Below are 7,336 nucleotides of genomic sequence, written 5' to 3' on the forward strand. Positions count from 1 at the left end.
GTGCCTGGTTTCCTCCAGACATGACGCTTGGAATTGAGGCCAAACAGTTCATTCTTCGTTTCATCAGACTAGCGAGTCTTATTTGTCACAGTCACAGCGTCCTTTAGGTGGTTTTTCATGTGTCTTGCATTGAGGAGAGGCGTCCGTCTGGCCACTCTGCCATAAAGCCCAGATTGGGGGAGTGTTACAGTGATGGTTGTCCTTCTGCAAGTTTCTCCCATCTCCACACATGATCTCTGGAGCTCAACCAGAGTGACCATCGGACTCTTGGTCACCTCTCTTACCAACGCCCTTCTCCACCAATTGCTCTGTTTGGCCAGGTGGCCAGCTTTAGGAAGAGTCCTGGTTGTTCCAAACTTCTTCCATTTAAGAATTATGGAGGCCACTGTGCTCTTGGGAACCATCAATGTAGCCTTCCCCAGATCTGTGCCTCGACACAATCCTGTCTCTGAGCTCTGCAGGCAGTTCCTTTGATCTCATGGCTTGGTTTTTGCTCTCATATGTATTTTCAGCTGTGAGACCTTATATAGACAGTTGTGTGCCTTTCCATATCATGTCCAATCAACTGAATTTGCCACAGGTTGACTCCAATCAAAGTGCAGAAACATCTCAAAGATGATCCAGAGAAATGGTTTTCATCTGAACTAAATTTCAAGTGTCATAGCAAAGGGTCTGAATACTTATGTCAACGTGATATTTCAGTTTTTGATTTTTAATAAATGCATAAAGTCTGGTTTTTGGTTTGTAATTATGGGGTATGGAATGTAGATTTATGTGGATAAATAATAAAAGAAAAAAAGCATTTTAGCATAAGTATGCAACATAACAAAGGTGAAAAAATTACGGGGTCTGAATACGTTCTGAATGCATTGTTTAATTATTTTATTTTAAAATGTCTTTTACTTTTGGCAGTTTGATCAAGACATCTGTCCAACAGAAAAAAGAAATGTTAAAAATTGCAGCTGATATTACTTACAGTTTATTAATTACACTGATGGAAAGTCAAGTCGAGCACATTTCATTGTAGTACAGTATTCTGTGCAGTGTGCTTTGTTGTGTACAGCACATTTTGAAAACTGCACATTTTGGGTACTCTGCACTTACAACGACTTTGCATTCAGTGTGCAGTACACATACTATAGCATGCAGGAAGTAATACATTTGTGTTATAGATTTACATCAGATGCATTAATGGCTGAGCTTCTGCCACAGAAGTCACAATCACATCAGATATAGCAACGTCTGTACCATTTACCAATAATACATTGTTTTTAAATGTAGCTTTGAGAGAGGGTGGGAGTGACCTCAATTTCCTTGCAGTAATTTTGGCAATCTGCCTGTCTGACACTGCGGACGAGGACTGCAGTCGCTGGGACTCTGGCTGGCTTGACTCTTTTGCACCCATCATTTAATTTCCTCAATTAAAGCAGTAATGAATCATTTGCCTAAGAATCCATTACTAGCCAGTGACTGAAATGGTCCTTTAATCAAAAGCTTCAGCTTGACACAGAGGTCAATCGCCAGTGCTGTAGTAGCACATGATAAAATGCGCTCTCATCATATTCTTTGATGTTTACCAGCCGCTTGTCTGGTGTTTCTGTTTGACTGGCAGCTTCACTTCTCTTAATGAGGAGCACGGTGTATTGGAACCTTGGTGATAACGGCACGCTGCCTCATTAAAATGTGATAAGTTCAAACGACCACTGAACAATTAATCAGTGTGCATCAACATTAAATGATCTTACCTGCCACTGTTTGTTTTGTTGCTACTTCAGGTTGTTTGGCAGAAATGGTTGAATTGCTCTGTGTAATAAGCTCATTTTCTTCTTATTTTTTTTCTAGTCACTTACTGTCTATTGGGGTGTTTCTTATAAAATATGTCAATAAAATGTCCTTGTCATACTTCAGACCTTGTCAGATCTGTCTATCTGTCTATCTATCTATCTATCTATCTATCTGTCTGTCTGTCGGTCTGTCTGCAGTATCTGTCTGTCTGTCTATGTCTGTCTGTCTATCTATCTGTCTGTCTGTCTATCTATCTGAATTATCTATCTGTCTGTCTGTCTGTCTGTCTGTCTGTCTGTCTATCTATCTATCTATCTATCTGTCTATCTGTCTGTCTGTCTGTCGGTCTGTCTGCAGTATCTGTCTGTCTGTCTATGTCTGTCTGTCTATCTATCTGTCTGTCTGTCTATCTATCTGAATTATCTATCTGTCTGTCTGTCTATCTATCTATCTATTTATCTATCTATCTATCTATCTGTCTGTATGTCTGCAGTATCTGTCTGTCTGTCTGTCTGTCTGCAGTATCTGTCTGTCTGTCTATGTATCTGAATTATCTATCTATCTATCTATCTATCTATCTATCTATCTATCTATCTATCTATCTATCTATCTATCTATCTATCTGTCTGTCTGTCTGTCTGTCTGTCTGTCTGTCTGTCTGTCTATCTGTCTGTATGTCTGCAGTATCTGTCTGTCTGTCTATGTCTGTCTGTCTATCTATCTGTCTGTCTGTCTATCTGTCTGTCTATCTATCTGAATTATCTATCTGTCTGTCTGTCTATCTATCTATCTGTCTGTCTGTCTGTCTCTCTATGTCTATCTGTCTGTCTGTCTATCTGTCTATCTATCTCTCTGTCTATCTGTCTATCTGTATGTATGTAGTTCTGTCTGTCTGTCTATCTATCTATCTATCTTTCCATCTGTCTGCAGTATCTATCTGTCTGTCTGTCTGTCTGTCTATCTATCTATCTATCTATCTATCTATCTATCTATCTATCTATCTATCTATCTATCTATCTATCTATCTGTATGTCTGCAGTATCTGTCTGTCTGTCTGTCTGTCTATCTATCTATCTATCTATCTATCTGTATGTCTGCAGTATCTGTCTGTCTGTCTGTCTGTCGGTCTGTCTGCAGTATCTGTCTGTCTGTCTATGTCTGTCTGTCTATCTATCTGTCTGTCTGTCTCTCTGTCTGTCTATCTATCTGAAGTATCTATCTGTCTGTCTGTCTATCTATCTATCTGTCTGTCTGTCTGTCTGTCTCTCTATGTCTATCTGTCTGTCTGTCTATCTATCTCTCTGTCTGTATGTAGTTCTGTCTGTCTGTCTATCTATCTTTCCATCTGTCTGCAGTATCTATCTGTCTGTCTGTCTATCTGTCTATCTATCTATCTATCTATCTATCTATCTATCTATCTATCTATCTATCTATCTATCTATCTATCTATCTATCTATCTATCTATCTATCTGTCTGTCTGTCTGTCTGTCTGTTGTCTGTCTGTCTGTATGTATCTAGTTCTATCTATCGTCCGATCGACCGACCGACCGACCAACATTAAATACTTAGGTAGAAAACAAGTCAGCTTATTTCGGCTTCTTTAAAAAAAAAAAAAATCATGTTTAATCGCAAAATTTCCAGTGATTAACTATTTTCATACATAGTTTAAAATATTTGTCAGACCAGGACAATTCCATTGTAGTGTCTCAAGCACGGCCGTAGAAAGGTAATCTGGGCACCCTGACTGTACATTGCTCAGGCCCCATTCCCATTAAAAAATACTGTTTAGAATATGTTATGGGGCTACCTGGACCTTTGGGCCCCAATAATCGTTACCACCTTTCACCCCACTAGCTACAGGCCTGGTTTCAAGCCATACATTTTAGTCCACCAAGAGGACGATTTTATCGCTCAGAGTTTAATCTTCCACAGCTTCAGAGACATAGTGGCGTTCTCAGTTATGTTGCATTTAATTATAAACTTTGTCTCGGATGTTTCTCATAAAATCCCATTAAAAATAGACAGATTAATCATTTGTTGACAAAGTAAGAGTAAGAGCTATGCAATTGATTTGGAAACCAAAGCTCAGTTCATTTGCTCTTGGGAGAATTTGATGAGAAATGTTTGTGTTCACAGTGAGATTTCTCAGACTTTGGTGTCTTGACAAATCTGAGCACAGTTAAAGAGATTTCATGTGTGATTTTCCTTTCCTTTAGTCAGTGACCACACAGATAAAGACGAGACACTTCAAGTCATTCAGATGTGACTAATGCGGGCCCCTACTCATAATTGTCTCTCAATATGGGGTGATATATCTTTCCTTTGCAAGTAAGTAAAACGCAGAAGACTCTCCACCTCCACAGCCCACTGAATGTGGTTCGCCCACTGCAGTCAAGCATTTAGGTCAGGCACTTGGCTGACCATCCCGCTTCAGTGGCTCTGATGGGTCCTGACTCTTATCTGCCATGGTCATCCAACAAAAAAGGAAAAAAAATAGCTGTAGGAAGGCGTTGACAAAGAGGCAGAGTGCAGATGTGAGTCAGATGCAGTCAAGAGTTTGAACCGGGTTGGCGTGAGTCACAAAGATCTCAGCCGAGAGTTCTCTTGAGATTGTTGGCCATCGGCATAGGCCTGCGATTGCAGGCGCCTTGTGAAACCTATACTCTAAGATCAGGCAGATTATCAGTTAATAAACACTTACTTTTCGCCCTGTTCCTCACACAATACTATCTAATGACATCTAAACACTTTTACCATAGCGCATGACTTATTTTAATGTTTGCATTACATAATCAACTAGATTAACAAGCTGGTTCAAGTGTGATCCAATTGCACGTTAGCTCAACCGATAAGAGCGTTGCACTACACTGATGTAAATGACCGGGGAATGAGTCCTGAAGAGCACACGAGTTGACATGTGAGCTGAAAGTGTCATAGAAGCACCACAAAATGATGTGGTTGGGTTTTTCATCTCACATTTGCTCTTTCTGACACTATCGGTTAGGTTTAGGTATAAGGTTTAGGGTAGGGAGGTCGGTTTTGTTGATTTAAAACTCAATAACTCATTAATTCTGTTTGGAGAATATTTAACTCGCTTTTAGCGCCTCAGTGGAAATTTCACCTAGGAACCGCCACAATACATGCAATTAACCTTGTAATATCAATTTGCAAAATTGATGCAATGGTCAAAAGTTTCATGAGATCTGACTTAAACCCGTGTAACTTTCTTGCTTCCATCGAACACGAAAGAGACGTTTCTGAAGAACATCTTGCAGCACTCTTTAGCCATACGTTAGGTTTCCGTGACAAACAACAGACTGAAGTTTAAGTAGATACTCATGGATAATCTTTCCCATGAGTGGCCTGTAAACTGCTGCAAGTGAGTTAACTTAACCTCGTAGCTAATCCTACATCCACATGCCAGTTTGGTTGTAAAGAGTAGAGACTCTAGTTTCGTTTGATCTGCTGCTTTAAACAATCAGTTAAACACTGATGAACATGATGTCCACATATGTGGATTTTGGGGCATTGTTCCATCAAAAGATAAAACAATTTTTTTCCACTTTAACACATCTGTTGTTCATATCGCTTCATTTTAAGAAACATTTTTTTATATTTTATTTTGTTATCACTGTACAATATGGGTCTATTCATTAATAAATGCATTCCTATATTAACTGTACATTATCACATTGAGAATAAATGGGTGCATCCAAAGTTTAAAAATTTGTCTTTCAGAAGCTTTATATGGAGTTAGGATGAAAATGAGGTGCATTTCAAACTGTTCTGAGACCAGTGCAGACAGACAGCACACTGGAGGTTAAGTCATTCACTAAATAGGGAGCAAGGGAGCATCCTATAGCACTCCTATAACTGTTCTGAGACCAGTGCAGACAGACAGCACACTGGAGGTTAAGTCATTCACTAAATAGGGAGCAAGGGAGCATCCTATAGCTCTCCTATAACTGTTCTGAGACCAGTGCAGACAGACAGCACACTGGAGGTTAAGTCATGCACTAAATAGGGAGCAAGGGAGCATCCTATAGCTCTTCTATAACTGTTCTGAGACCAGTGCAGACAGACAGCACACTGGAGGTTAAGTCATGCACTAAATAGGGAGCAAGGGAGCATCCTATAGCTCTCCTATAACTGTTCTGAGACCAGTGCAGACAGACAGCACACTGGAGGTTAAGTCATTCACTAAATAGGGAGCAAGGGAGCATCCTATAGCTCTCCTATAACTGTTCTGAGACCAGTGCAGACAGACAGCACACTGGAGGTTAAGTCATTCACTAAATAGGGAGCAAGGGAGCATCCTATAGCTCTTCTATAACTGTTCTGAGACCAGTGCAGACAGACAGCACACTGGAGGTTAAGTCATGCACTAAATAGGGAGCAAGGGAGCATCCTATAGCTCTCCTATAACTGTTCTGAGACCAGTGCAGACAGACAGCACACTGGAGGTTAAGTCATTCACTAAATAGGGAGCAAGGGAGCATCCTATAGCGCTCCTATAACTGTTCTGAGACCAGTGCAGACAGACAGCACACTGGAGGTTAAGTCATTCACTAAATAGGGAGCAAGGGAGCATCCTATAGCTCTTCTATAACTGTTCTGAGACCAGTGCAGACAGACAGCACACTGGAGGTTAAGTCATTCACTAAATAGGGAGCAAGGGAGCATCCTATAGCGCTCCTATAACTGTTCTGAGACCAGTGCAGACAGACAGCACACTGGAGGTTAAGTCATTCACTAAATAGGGAGCAAGGGAGCATCCTATAGCGCTCCTATAACTGTTCTGAGACCAGTGCAGACAGACAGCACACTGGAGGTTAAGTCATGCACTAAATAGGGAGCAAGGGAGCATCCTATAGCTCTTCTATAACTGTTCTGAGACCAGTGCAGACAGACAGCACACTGGAGGTTAAGTCATGCACTAAATAGGGAGCAAGGGAGCATCCTATAGCTCTCCTATAACTGTTCTGAGACCAGTGCAGACAGACAGCACACTGGAGGTTAAGTCATTCACTAAATAGGGAGCAAGGGAGCATCCTATAGCTCTCCTATAACTGTTCTGAGACCAGTGCAGACAGACAGCACACTGGAGGTTAAGTCATTCACTAAATAGGGAGCAAGGGAGCATCCTATAGCTCTCCTATAACTGTTCTGAGACCAGTGCAGACAGACAGCACACTGGAGGTTAAGTCATTCACTAAATAGGGAGCAAGGGAGCATCCTATAGCTCTTCTATAACTGTTCTGAGACCAGTGCAGACAGACAGCACACTGGAGGTTAAGTCATGCACTAAATAGGGAGCAAGGGAGCATCCTATAGCTCTCCTATAACTGTTCTGAGACCAGTGCAGACAGACAGCACACTGGAGGTTAAGTCATGCACTAAATAGGGAGCAAGGGAGCATCCTATAGCTCTCCTATAACTGTTCTGAGACCAGTGCAGACAGACAGCACACTGGAGGTTAAGTCATTCACTAAATAGGGAGCAAGGGAGCATCCTATAGCTCTCCTATAACTGTTCTGAGACCAGTGCAGA

At 41.1% G+C, this 7,336-nt stretch overlaps 1 long non-coding RNA gene across 1 annotated transcript; it reads left to right on the top strand.

The window, feature by feature from the left end:
- Positions 1-5,647: 5,647 nt before the first annotated feature.
- On the top strand, positions 5,648-7,026 carry LOC127646768 (uncharacterized). The gene is made up of 3 exons (XR_007970959.1): positions 5,648-5,789; positions 5,882-6,065; positions 6,802-7,026. It is a non-coding gene; the product is annotated as an uncharacterized LOC127646768 (long non-coding RNA).
- Positions 7,027-7,336: the final 310 nt, after the last annotated feature.

The sequence above is a fragment of the Xyrauchen texanus genome, chromosome 7 (genome assembly GCF_025860055.1).
Source record: "Xyrauchen texanus isolate HMW12.3.18 chromosome 7, RBS_HiC_50CHRs, whole genome shotgun sequence".
Lineage (NCBI taxonomy): Eukaryota > Metazoa > Chordata > Actinopteri > Cypriniformes > Catostomidae > Xyrauchen > Xyrauchen texanus.